The 14966-nt window shown below is 35.8% G+C and overlaps 1 pseudogene; it reads right to left on the bottom strand.

Annotated features, from left to right (window-relative positions):
- Positions 1 to 8779: 8779 nt before the first annotated feature.
- On the bottom strand, positions 8780 to 14534 carry LOC117038422 (40S ribosomal protein SA-like; annotated as a pseudogene).
- Between the last annotated feature and the right edge of the window lie 432 nt (positions 14535 to 14966).

Below are 14966 nucleotides of genomic sequence, written 5' to 3'. Positions count from 1 at the left end.
AAAGGGATGGCTCTGAAGATCATTACTCTGGATGAAAGAATCCAGACAAAGATTACATGTTATCTAATTCCACTTACATAAAATTCTAGTAAGTGCAAACTAATCTATAACAGATTAGTTATGGGTCACTGATTGCTTGGAGATAGAGGCAAGGTTACTGGAGTGGAACAAGAGGGTGGGATTATCAATGGGGCACTAGGAAACTTCTGGAGTGATGAATATATCCTTGATGTTGATTATAGTGATGGTTTCTTAGGTGTAAAAATGTTTTAAAACATACAAATTGTGTGCCTTAAGTATCTTATAAACCTGATTTAAAGAAAGAATTTTAGAATTATCTTTGATGTAAATAAGTATATCGTTTCTTGAATTATATATGAGTAAATTATAGTCATATATTTTATATAATAAAAATCATGGTAAAGAGTCTTACTCCCCCCCTTTTGTGTAAATGTTAGTATAGTCACTAAATTTGATTTTGAATTAATAAAATATCTAGTTCTTGTTTTAAAAGGCTTTACCCAGATACATGTTTTTCCGCTGTATTTTAGAGAATAATAAGTGATTTCCAAGGAGCAAAGAAGCCTGGGTGATGCTCTTATTCTGGGTGTTCCACAAAACTGGCCAAATCTGACAGAAAAAATTCAGAGATGTTTTCTATTATGACAACCAGAATCCAGACAACATGCAGCTATGACTCTTTTTCAGTTCCTGAGTAACTTAAAGAAATATACAGACTGTTTAGTGGAAAGATTCTAAAGATTCAGTTGTCTTATGAAAGCTCATGTCATGGGAGTCTGGCCAAGTCCTAGTCCAATTCTGACTGAGACAGAAGAGAGAGAGAGAGAGAGAGAGAGAGAGAGAGAGAGAGAGAGAGAGAGAGAGAGAGAGAGAGAGAGAAAGACTTTTACAAAGATTTTATAAGCTTCAAAACTGAAAAAGTTTTTTCCCATTACAACATCCAAACACAAACTTCTGGGGTAGGAACTCGGTAAGACACATAGAGGAGACCCCGGGGAAGACAGAATCAAGTGTGTCATCAGCAGTGTTCCCACAGCAGCCCAGGAACCTCTTCTCTAGCCCTTCAACTCAGGTTTAGGGAAAGAGACTCCATTGATGGGTGCAGGTACCACCCTTGCTTAAAAGGTTCATGTCTCATAATATTTATTGCATTTGTCCCATGAGAGTATCTTCTAGGAATCCACATGACAAAGTACATCCATTACAAGAGCAAAACCCTCAGGGAGGCCACAAAGCCATGGCTTCCCTCTAAATAATTATGATTCACCCTTGTCCTCCCAAGCCTTCTATTACTTCTAAGAATAGAACAACAAAGCTTAGTGACAGTGTCCCAATCAGGTTTGCTGCGATATCTCAATCTGCAGATCCAGTATTCTCTAATTTGAATATAATGAAGCAAAAAGAGATATGGGATGTCAGCAAGGACACTCTAAAATAATTAGTTTGAAAAATTAGAGAAACAAAGGCAATCTAATGCAAAGATGTTTGTCATTCTAGTCAATGGGAGATGGAAGCAAGGCTGCCCAAGTCTTAAATTTATGGATGATTAATATCCCTAAATATTATCAGGATTCCTAAATGAATACAAATATATCATCACACATTATTTGAATGAATCTGCTGTGGAGATAAGCTGTTTTATCTGCTATAATATGCTCATCGTGAAATATTTTCCTTACTTTTAATGCCCTATTCCAAACCTTTTCATGGGCAGCTTGCTGTTGTCATACAGCAGGGGGTATTAACTGTCCCTTAGCCTTACACAGATTATGATCTAGAGTGCGGGGCATGAGAGTATGTACAGAATACTAGAGAAGAATCAAAGGGAAAGATAAATAAAAGAGAGATTAGTAACATGGAGATAATGACTCAGTTCAAACTACTGGTCTATGTAACAGACTGACTAAGCAGGTGCTTAAAGCATTTTGCAAAGAGGGATCTCCAAAACAATATTCAGGTAATCTAGAAAGAGGTTAACTACATTTACCCATCCATGCATGTTTTCTTTCATTTTAAAAATAATGCTTTGTTTTTCTCACTGTCATTTTTATTTTGAGTTACATGTAGTAAGAACTCATAATCTTTCAAATGCTTATATTCTGTAATGTTCTTAATCTAGTTAGGAGTTTGTCTTGCAAGAACTAATAGAAGAGGGGAAAAGAAAAAAAAACGGATTGGCTCTAAAGCAATAAAATTAAAGTTGCTTTTCAGGGGCAATAGAAACAGGGTAAAAAAACCCAAAAACATTAATATGAATGATAGAACCCGAAATAATAAATTTAATGATGGCAGAAACCATTTGGACTTTTTGGCTCTGTAGTAGTTGATGATCTCAGTATTTCCAGCCCCATTAAGATCTTATGCTTAATTAAAATTTAATTAATTGTACCTGATTTATGTTGTATCAAATAGTATATTTCCTTAAAAAAGGAATGTATGCACAATGAGCACAAAAGGGATACAGTGAAAAGTCAGATTCTGCTATTTCTAGGCACTCAGTTCCCCGCTCCTCAGGCAAACTCTGGAAGCTCTTTGTGTAGCCTGAGAACTTTTACCTTTCTGTGCTTGAATATAAATATTTTGGCTATATGCAGATTTCCGTCTGATTGTTTTCATAAAGAATGTAAATACAATCATTGGTCATGGTGACCCCGCATATGTGACATTTATGCAAACTTCATTTTCTGTTTCATAACAACAGGTGGTGGAGACAATAAATAATTAAGTTGGGTAAAATGTTTTGTGTTGAATTAACAGTCCATTTTTATGTGAACTATATCCTGACATGAACGTAAGCATTCGAGAAAGAACACTGTTTTTTTTTTTCCTTTGAGGAAAACTGAGAAAAAAGTATTTTCCAAGATCTTTGTCCAGCTTGAAGCCCTGCATTTTTGGAGTTGTCTTTTTGTTAGTAGCACACATGCAAGTGAAGACTGTTTATGTATACTACACACATATTTTGTATAGGGCCCCCTGAGCTACTTTACTGAAAATCACAAAATTCTTAAGAAGAACAGATTTGTAAATCTGTTGAAATTTTTATGCTCAATTAAATCAACTTATTTGGGTTCAGTCCTTGGACTTCTTCCTTGGCTCCAAATACCATCCATACCCTGATGATTCCAACATTTATACTTTATTTTCAAGCTTTCCAGAATCTCAGCATCCAACTATCTATACAACATCTCTCTTTAGATGTCTAACGAGTAACTAACATATCCAAAAGGAACTCTTAATTTTACCGCCAAAATTACTCTTCCACTTTTCTCCATTTCAATTTGTGGCAACTTACCCATCTGGATGCTTAAATCAAAAACCTTGCAGTCAACTTTGACTCCTTTTTTTTTTTTCCTCATGTCAAAAAGTCAACCCAGACACAAAATCCAGCCTTCAAAACATACCTGGAACCTGACCACTTTTTACCACTTGCAGTGCAGGGTTCTAGTTGCCCTGTCCCCCGCTGTCTCCCACTTGGATTATTGCAATAGCTTAACTTGGTTCCCTACTTAGATCCTGGATCTCACCGTCTGTCCTTCATACGGCAGCCCCCGTCATACTCCCTGCTCAGAACCGTCAACGCCTCCCATTCATCTCAGATGGCTTATAAGGGTCTAAAAGGTCTGCCCTCCCATAGTTTTATGGCCTTATTTCTCATCTCTTTGCCCCTGCATGCAGCTGTTTCTTAAACATGCTAAGCACATTTCTGCTAAGGACCACTGCACTTGCTATTTCCTCTGTCTGGAAAGTTCTCCCACAGATATCTACCATGATTGCTGCCTCATGTCTTTGAAATCTGTGCTCAAATGTTATTTTGTCACAGAGCCCTCCCTGAATACTCTATATAAAATGTCAACTTTTCCTCACTGTCCTTCATTATCTCCCATATGCTGCTTGATTTTCAACAGAGCATTACCACCTGACATGATTTTAAATTTATTTGTTGTCTGTCTTCCCCGGAAGACAACTGGAAGATAACTGAAACCAAAGCAGGGTCTTTGTTTTGGTCATTATGTGCAATATGTTCGAAACTAACTCACTCAGCTTGACCAGTAGCAGTGGTCATGGGTTCAACTAGCTAATTATACTCGTTGGACTCACTAAGCCATTGTGGCACAAGATTCATTCAGCTTTGCCAGACATATGTGGGAGACAATGGGAGGACAGTATCAAGTGTGTCAGCAAATAGGAGTCCCCACAGTAGTCTCAGAACCTCTACTCTAGCCCTTCAAGTGACAGCTCAGGTTTAAGGAAAAAGCTCCCATCAATGGATGCAGGTACTCTACACTTGCTAAGACGGTCCACGTCCTGTAATATTTGTTGTATTTGTCCCATGAGAATGTCTTCTAGTAATCCACAAGAAAAAGTACACCCATTACAAAAGCACTACTCTCAGGGAAGCCACAAAGCTTCCCTGTGGGTTCCCACTGGATATGTGTGGTTTACTCCTGTCCTTCCAGCATCATTTTTGCTATAAGTAATGTTGACTAGTAACATAGCTGGCATTTCACATTTCCAGGTAATCAGTGTTAAATGGTTAATCCAAGATGATTTTCCCATGGAGAGGGAGAAAGATTTATTTCTATTTATTTATTTTTTTGGACTGTGATACACAGTAGGTACCCAATATACATTTGCTAAATGAACAAGTGAGTAAATGAATGAATAAATGAATGAATGAATTAATGAGCATGATACCAGAGGAAAAACTTCAAGATATGCTTAAGAAATTAAAAGTCAAACTACAGTCTGGGGAAAAAATATTTGCAAAATATGTATGTCCAGAATATACAAATCATGTCCTGAATATATAAACAACTTCTACAACTTAATAATAAGATGCAAAAAAAAAACCCAGTTCAAAAAAAGGCCAATGAATTTGAACACTTTACCAAAGCAGATATACAAATGACAAACAAGTACATAAAAAGATATTCAATATTATTAGCCATGCAAATTTAAACCACAATGAGATCATTCTACACACTTACTAAAATAGCAAAATTTAAAAAGCCTGACAATTCAAGTTTTAGCAAGTATGTTTAAAAACTGTAATACTCATACACTGCAGATAGGAATGCAAAATAGTACAGACACTTTGCAACATATTTTGGCACTTTCTTATAAAGTTAAGATGCATTTACCATATGACCCAATGAGCTCACTCCTGGGTATTTACTTAACTAATATGAAAATATTTGTCCATACAAACACTTATGTGCAAATGTTTGTGACAGCTTCATATCGTGTTTCCCTGAAAATGAGACCTAGCCATACCATCAGCTCTAATGCGTCTTTTGGAGCAAAAATTAATATAAGACCTGCTATTATATTATATTATTATATTGTATTATATTATATTATATTATGTTAGACTGGGTCTTATAGTAAGATAACACCGGGTCTTATATCAATTTTTGCTCCAAAAGACGCATTAGAGCTGACGGTCCGGCTAGGTCTTACTTTCAGGGAAACTTAGTATTATGAGGCTATATTCAAAATAGCCTCAAACTGGAAACTACCTAAATATCAATCTACTGGTGACTGGATAAGCAAATGTGATAAATCCATATAATGGAGTATTAGTAAGCAATAGAAAGGAACAAATTATTGGTATATTTAATAACATGCATGATCTCAAAAATATTATGTGAAGTGAAAGAAGCCAGACACATAAGACTACATACTCTATGGTTTTACTTTTATGACATTTTGGAAAAGGCACTGCTGTAATGATTGAAAACAGATCATTAGTTACCAGAGTTTTGGGGGTGGTGGGAAGGGATTGACTATAAAGAGGCTCCAGGGAACCCCTTTTGGAGATGGCAGTTCATTGCATGTTCATTTACCACTCTAAAGCAGACCTTTAGAAGGTATGGGGAATAAGATGATAAAAGGGTACGTATTCTTAGTAAGTTATAATTTGCGTAGCAAATAATATGATAATGTAAACTGAAGTAAACTTTATATAAATTCTTTAACTCTCTGGTCATAGGAATTTTGCTATAATGAATAGTTGCTTCCAACAATTGCTTTCACTGTTTACTGTCCCACTAATTTCATTCATTAAAAATATGAACTTTTATGTAGTGTAAAGGAAGGAAATAAGAGAATCTGGATTATTTGCACTTTAGTTTTCTGATGATCAAATGATAGCATAATTACTTCAAAGAGGAAACACTCATTTTTTTTCTATGCATGATGAACTGAGCAATATACTCTCAAACAATTCCCTTTAACTTTTAAATATTTCTGAATACGGTTTATGTAATTTGTTGGTCCTAAACGTATACAAGTATTTTTAGTCTAACGATACATATTTTAGGAAGGGAGGCATCCAATTATGCTTCCAGCAATCACAGTGTAATTGAGATTTTTTTTCCCCATCTATATATTTTCTTTTAATTGTATTTAGTTTATTCTGCCTGACATCTGGTTTCTCAGAAAGGAGATACAATGAAGTTTTATTCTTTCCATCTGGAGCATATTGTTTTCTTACTCATAATCAAACATTTAATGCATAATAATATAGTAAAGAAAGGTAACAAGAGGTGGTGGAAGCTTTGTCGGGCATAAGCAATTGCACTGATAACTACTCTGTACTATATATACTAAATATGTTAGTTTGCCTCAGAGAAAAGAAAAGTAAAATCAGATGCATAGTAAAGACACATTTTAAACTTTTGTCTAAATAATCACATTATTTCTTAATGACTAAATCCAGAAGTATGCTCTTAATCAAATTAAGTCTCCATAAAATTAAAAAATACGTATTGAAGAATACCATAATAGAAAAAAGTACACCAATCATAAGTGTGCAGATGGAAGAATTTTCAGAAACTAACCATACCTGTAACCAGTACTAAGATCAAGAAACATAACACTACTGGTACCCAGAAAATGCCTCCAAACTCCTCCAAGTCACCACACCCCTCCAGAAGGAAATCACTTTCTTGACTTCTTGCAGTATAGATTAGTTTTGCCTGGTTTTGAACTTTGTGCAAATAGAACCATCTACTATGCACGTTTTTGTGTACAGCTTCTTTCACTCAGTGTTACATTTTTAATATCCATTCTTATGTGGAGTTTGCTCCTTTACATTGTGCTAATAGTCCTCTCTGGAAAAAGAGCACAATTTATTTATTCAAGCTGCTGTTGATGGTCATTTAAGTAGTTTTTAGTTTTGTGCATCTATAAATAGCACCACTAAGAACACTGGCGTCTATATCTTTTGGTGAACATGTGCATGAAGTTCTGTTGGGTATGCATAGAAGTGCTAGATCGTAAGGTAGGCATATGTTCAGCTTCAATAAGTACTGCCAAAGAGTTCTCAAAGTGAATGTATCAATTTACATTCCTACCAGCAGTGTATAAAAATTCTGGTTGGCCATAGCCTTACTAATAATTGTTATTTTCTGCCTCAAAAAAATTTGGACACTCTAGTAGATGGGCTTTATTGAATTGTGGCTTTAATGTTCATTTTCCTGATGTCTAATAAAGTTGAAAACATATTTCATAAGCTTATTGGCCATTTGGGTATCCTTATTCATGAAATACGTGTTCAAATTTTTTGATCATTTTATTTTGGAGTTTCTTTCCTTATCTCCTTTTTCTAACATATTGACTTTAGAAGTTCTGAATGTGATTCCGTTATTATATATACATATTACAGATATCCAACTTTCCAGGAGATTTTACGTTATCAAAGAATTTTCAGAAAACTTTATTCCTCACTCTATGGTGAAACAGGTCATTACTTAACAAGTATTAGTTCAGTTCTGATATTGCAGTGTAAAAGCAACCATGAACAATATGTAAACAAATGAATGTAGGTAGTTTTGGCCTGTAGCTGGCCAGATTTAATCAACAGAGCAAGACAAGGAAAAAGGAGGAGTAAGATGGTACATATAACCTCAAATATTTCAATATTACATTAACTGTACATGGACCAAATGTTGCAGTTAAAATTCTTTCTCTATTCTAGGAAAACACTAGAACCAGGATTGTCATTTTGTATCAAAACGAAATGAAAAAATAATATACCTTAAATATAAGGCCCAGAGAAGTTGAAAGCAAAAGGATGGAAAATTATTCCATGCAAACACCAACAAAAAGAAAGCTTGCAGAACCATGCTAATAAAAGTCAGTGTGGACATTAAAGCAAAAATTATTACCAGAAACAAAGAGGGGCATTTGAAATGATAAAAGACACGGTCCACCTGGAATGTATAACACTCCTAAATTTTTATACATAGTCTCCAAACATGTAAAACATAATGGACATAAACAAAAAAAAGAAATAGGCAAAACCGAGATCATAAAAGAACTTAACATACCTGTCTCAGTAACTGATACAACAGACAAAATAATCAGTAGACATACAGAAATCTAGAAGAACAGGTGTGGGTAAAACTCCCTGCTGAATACAGCACTCAACACCTGTATCATACATATTATATTCGAGTTCACATGGAACACTTAAAATAATCATATAGGTATCTGAACTGTCAAGGAGGTCACAACAACTTTTCCAAGTGTTCAATCAAAGTATATTCTATGATCACAGTGGAACTGAGTTAGAAATGAATAACAAAAATACAGTGAGACAAATCCCTAAACGAATAGAAATAAGCAATCCATTTTTGTTTCTTTAGAAAATGTTTTTCCCATCACCATTATTTCTATTCTTTGTTTCAGAATGAAGAAGAAGAGCTTAAGACCACTCAGCGGTTGTTCCTACCCCTTAGCCGCGGACCAGGCTTCAGTGGCTGGCTGATGCTCCAGGCTTCGGGAAGGAACTACAGACAAGGCACGAGGGCACCTCGTGTTCAGACCAGTCTATGACCTCAGGTTGCTCGGCAGTAAATTCCAGAGCGGAAGCAGTCCATTCGCCCTGAAATTCCTCCTCGGTCACAGCCTTTTCAGCAGCGGCCTATCTTTCCTTTTCAGTCTCTTCAGGAGCCCTGCAGAAGTAAACCAGGTATGACCGCTCATGCATGTTCACGCGAGATGGTGCCAGGCATGCGCGGTACTTGCCGGCCTGCATCCGCCACCTGAGACCCACTGAGTGAGCTCCCTCCAGTGTTGTACGGTGGGCAATGTCCACAAAGTGCGGAGGAGAGGCTGTGTTACACAGAACAGTGGTAGGCAGGTTAACCTAAGACACCTTTGAGGGAGGCTGGGAGTCAGCCACGGGAGCGGTAACCACCGGAAGTCATAGCTCCTGGAAGGCTGCTGGGATCTGGGTAGTAAAGGTTCCAGGAGTGAAGCCACCAGCAATAATAGCAGGGCTCTGGTGGCAGCAGCAAACTCCACACGGCTCGCTGGCCTGTATTCCTGGAGGATTTGACACTGACATCAGCCAGGTTTTCAAGAGCAACGATGGCACGAGCTGCCAGTAGAAACTTCTCCCAGGTTCTCTGCAGATTTGTCATTGATGCCATCACTTTTCCTTTTGAAATGCACTGTTTCATTTGGAAGTCAAGGTCGGTGCCACTTAAGTCTGTCTCTGCTGCAATGAATTTGAGGACATCCTTCTCCTTCATTTTCAGGACATCAAAGGCCCTGGAAATGGTGAGTTTCCCTTTAAGTTAAGATAGAAACTCAAAACAATGTCATATGAACCCCTGTCTGGGTGGAGCAGAAAAAGTAGTAATACATTTCTAAATAGCCCATGTTTAAAGGTAGGATAATAATAAAAACTACAAAATATTTAAAAATAAAAGATAATAAAAATACATTATTAAAACTTGTGGGATTCAGCTAAAGCAGTGGTCTGAGGGAAATTTATAATCTTAAATATATGTATCAAAAGTTGAGAAAGTCTGAAATTTTATTAAGTAGGCATCCATTGCAAAAGTTACAATAAAAAATCCAGCAAATTAAACTCAAAGAATGTAGAAGGAAAGAAATATATTAAGAAAAGAACAGAAATTAACGAAATTGTAAACAAACATATATATACCAGAGAAAATCAGTGCTACTAATATTGATAAATATCTAACAAAACTAATCAAGAAAAAAACTAGAGAAGGTAAAAATCATTATCATAAAACCACACAGACGTTAAAAAGAGGATATTATATACAACTTTATGCCAATAAATTTGAAAATTTAGTTGAAATATATAAATTTGTACAGAAAAAGATAGGAAATCTAAATTTTATGTTAGTCTATTTTATGTTAAAGATATTTAAACAGTAATAAAACAGAAACAAAAACCTTCCCACAAAGAAAATTCCAGGCCCAGAAGGACTCACTAATAAAATCTTCCAAACATTGGAGTAAGACTCATTAAAGCTTAAAATCTTCCCAAGAATAGAGAAAAAAGGAAAACATCTAATTCATTTTTTGAAGCCAGTGTAACACTGATACCAAGCCCTACCAAGGACATTTCAAAAAAAGAGTTTATCTCATATGCACAGATGCAGAAATCCCCAAGAAAATAACCCAACAAATTTAGGTTTATTCTGGGAAGAACGGAAATGTTGCTTTAACATATAAAAAATAATTTACTACATTAATAGCAAAAAAAAAAAGGAAAAAATAGTAAGATAGGTGCAAAAAAAGTATTCGATAAAATCCAATACCTATTTTTTGATAAAAAAACAAATCCCTTAGGAAACTACCGTGTTTCCCTGAAAATAAGACCTAGCCGTACCATCAGCTGTAATGTGTCTTTTGGAGCAAAAATTAACATAAGACCTGGTCTTAATTTTACTATAATATAAGCCCGGGTCTTTAATATAATATAATATAATATAATATAATATAATATAATATAATATAATATAATATAATATAATATAATATAATAATTAATATACTGTAATACCAGGTCTTATATTAATTGTTGCTCCAAAAGATGCATTAGAGTTGATGGTCCGTCTAGGTCTTATTTTCGGGGAAATGGTAGGGTTCACTGGGACTTACTTAATCAACAGAAAAAGAATACACTTTATGGTAAAATGATAAGTCTTTCCCTCTACAGTTGAGAAGGGGAGAACAATGCCTAACATCACCATTTCTATGTAACACTTGACTGGAGGTGTTACCCTGTGCCACCCAGCCAGCTCTCAGAGATTAGAATGTTTCAGTACCTAGCAATAGCTCTGGATCTCTGCTGTTACTCTTCCAGCATCTACCAGGAACAGCACTCTATTGCAGGTCTGGGCTTACATTGACCTATTTGTGTCTTTATTGCCACTTGTCTTCTATTTGATTTTCTACTTCATGTCAGTTTACTTGTACTACCATTGACTCACTCTTCATGAATCTCACAAACTCCATTGTAAAGATTTGTACCATCACATTGGAAAACCATTGGGCATTATCTTGAAAAGCAGAACTTTTGCATACGAGTACAATCCAGTCCAGCAGTTTCACTCCTAGGTATGCCAAGGAGAAAATTTTGTACTTTTATAACAGGAGCAATTAGGAAAAAGCTCATAGCAGCACAGGTCATGATATTTTTTTCTTTTATAAAAATTGTTTTTTTAAAAACAGAATTTATTAATAAATTATGGAAGATTAATACAATAAAGCAAGTATAATATGAAAATAAAGTAAAGTAACATATAACCCCCTAGATAAATTCTGTATGGTTAATGTTGAATGCATACATATAGTATTGATGACAAAGTTTTCAAAATTAATAGAATGATAAACACCATTTAGGATAGTGATCGGTGCTGACCTGGACAAGAAGCAGGAAAATGGGATGAGGAGGAAATACGTGAATAGAGGCAAACAACATTTTATTTCTTGGTTGGGTAATGGCTTCATGTGTGATCATTGTATTATTGTGTTATAATGTGTATACATTATGCATATACAAGTCTATTTATGTAACACCAAGTGACCAAGTCTTTTATTACAAATGGTAATAAATAGGGGATAAAAGATTTGCAGTGGTGACGATTCCTTTGATATGGAATACAGGGGCACCTGCTTTACGTGCCTAATCAGGTGCTTTGTCTTATTTTATCCAACATAATAGGTAAGGGTCATCTAAAATGCTTCAAACCTACCAGCTGCTGCTTATTCTTTTTGCTGATGGCAGACATCCAAAACAGACAGAAAGAATTACAAGACTTGATTGAGCTCTTGGTAGACCTCTGTGATCAGATTATGTCACAGGCTGCTCACCACCCTATGCATGGGTTTCCTTTGGGTCCGACATCCCTCCCTGCTCCACAGTCAGCTGTGATTCTCTCACATACACGGAGCTGAATAAGCCTGTGGATGGGGCAGGCATTTTGTGGTTTCTCTAGTAGAGAGAGTACGATCAGCTAGCAGCTTGTTTGGTTTATTCAGTACACGGAATGAGCTCATCTAGCAAATATTAAGGTACAAAGTTCTAAACAGACTGCCCTTTTCACCAGAGGGCAATTTGAATCTCAATATAATGTTTCTTGCATTTCAGCGCTCCCACTCACTTTCAAAACATTTCTTGTAAATATAAAAGTTTTCTGGCCTTAAAATTTTATAGTATCTGAAAGCTAGGATTCACTGATGTAATAGTTGTTTTTTTGCCTCAGACCACTCTGGACAGTTTCACCCACAGCTGCAACTGGTACTGTGCCTTAGTCAAAATTCTACAACTTTCTCTTTAGGATAAAAGTGCTCACATGTGACTAAATAAGCTTGAGTCTAAACAGTCATTTATTTAAAATTTGACAGAATTTACTTTTAGTAGGAAAAGAAATTTAGGAGAATCATTTGGTATGGCTTTTGCTTAGCAAATTATCTATCGTGTTACTGATTTTGCATTGACTAAACAACTTCAAAAAAATAAAGGAAGAAAATAATTTTTCTTATATGTATACTTTAATCTTCTTTCATATATATGTACTGAATATTCTAGGGTTTGCTGGTTAGTAAAACCATCACAGCTATTCAAGGAAAAAGTAGTGGCTCAATTAAACAAATACTCATTTGTCTCTGAAACTCTATACCTTCCAACTATTGCAGTGTAATTAAGAATAAAGACAAAATCACATAACTGTTGAAAATGTTTTGGATAGAATTAAAATTTGGGGATTTTAAAATCTCAGGCTTCTAGTTAACTGGTAATTAGAATAAGTTGTACTTATTACTTGGCAAACTATTCTAACTTCAACTGACTTTACCCAATGATAAATATTTTACAGTATGCAGATGACTTAAAATCTGCAATGTGAAGTATTGCTAAAAGAATTGTCCCTTTAAAACTTTACTGAAGATGTGACTTGCAGGCTTTTACCTGTAAAAGGGTGGTAGTCTCCCTTAAGAAGAAGCACATAGTATATAAATAAGATGCTAAGCTACGACCATCTCTGCAGAAGAGTTAGCCATTCCAGCTCAAGCATGCAGTATAATTTCAGTTTGGAATTCCACCACCAGAGAAGCAAATTATTAGCTATATATTAATCATACAAACTTTGAAGTGTGCAGCCTGACTCAGGATGGAGGTAACAGGGACATGGAGGCTCTTCACAGCGTGTCCTCGAGGCTGTTTTAGGCTATCCTAATGTTCCTGGATGCTAAATGAGGAGACTGGCCTCTGTATGTGACAGTACAGAGTTCAGGACCACCGCAGGGGTGTTGGCCTCAAGATACATTAGGACGGAATAAAAAATATCGACAGCAAAGCTTCATCTATCACACTGTATGGATCCCTTGATTTTTTGTGTGTGAAACTTTACATCTTTTGAGTGCAGTTTTGTACCAAGTTTTGTGATTTTGTGAAATTGGCCAGAACTTAAAGATCTTTGACTTTTAGGCTGGACCAGTGTTGACAAAGGTATCTACATCATCAAAGTTTATACATATTTAGGTGACTTTCCTGGTTCAACTGCTAAGGTAAAGCATTCTGGGTTGGGATCTGTTATTGACACTGTGACCAGTCCAGCCATGTTCATCTATGTTGTCTCTTATGAAAATAAACAGAAGTCGAGTTAGCCCCAGGGGTCCTTCTGTATCTCCCAGCAACAAAGTCTGAAAATGAGCCTGAGCATTGCTTCATATTAATCTAAACACACATGCATGGAAATGGACTCATACTTGTTAGAACCAGACTAAAGCAATGTGCCAAGAATTAATTACCCATTTTTAAAAATCCCAATAAACCATAGTAAATAATAGACTACAGGCATTCAAAAGTCTGGTGGCTCTTGATAAAAGGGACCAAGTTGCTTAGGGACCTTTAAACTACAGTGTCTATATATTGTGAAAAGGGTTATTTAATGGTGGTATCATCAAGGGATAGGGATAGCCACAAAAGCTGTAAAAGTTAATGCAGTCACCTTGAATGGAATCTCTGGCAGAGAAAACCCATAGAACTCTAAGGAGCTGTGATTAAATTGCAGAGCCAATAGTAGTAAACATCCTAGGGCAGATTGAACAGTAAGAAAAAAAAAGCAATAAGAATTTTCTTCCTTTAGGTTATATTTAAATAGTGATAATGAAAGACCCAATGAGAAATCTATGCTTGCACTTGCTTTTTAGTACTTACCAAATACACCATGAAAAACCATCTTCCTATTTGGAGGATGGTGCTATTTTATATGTACAGGAGTCCCCCTTTAACCATGGTTTCACTTTCTGAGGTTCCAGTTACCAGCAGTCGAATATTGGCCCAAAGTATTAAATGGAAATTTTCAGAAATAAACAATTCACAAGTTTTAAAAAGCACGCCATTCTGAGTAGGTGATAAAACCTCGCAATGTCAATTCCATCCTGCCCCTCATGTGAATCATCTCTTTTTTCAGTGTCTTCATGCTGTAGATATTTCTGCCTGTCAGTCATTTAACAACTGTTTCAATTATCAGATCAACTGTGGCTGGCATCACAGTGCTTGTAATGCTTATAGTAGCTTAACTCTGTTTCACAATGTCTATCTATGTCACTCGCCTCACTTCATCTCATCACATAGGCATTGTATCATCTCATATCATCACAGGAAGGGT

This window comes from Rhinolophus ferrumequinum, chromosome 18 (genome assembly GCF_004115265.2).
Source record: "Rhinolophus ferrumequinum isolate MPI-CBG mRhiFer1 chromosome 18, mRhiFer1_v1.p, whole genome shotgun sequence".
Lineage (NCBI taxonomy): Eukaryota > Metazoa > Chordata > Mammalia > Chiroptera > Rhinolophidae > Rhinolophus > Rhinolophus ferrumequinum.
This window is presented reverse-complemented; position numbering and strand designations above follow the sequence as displayed.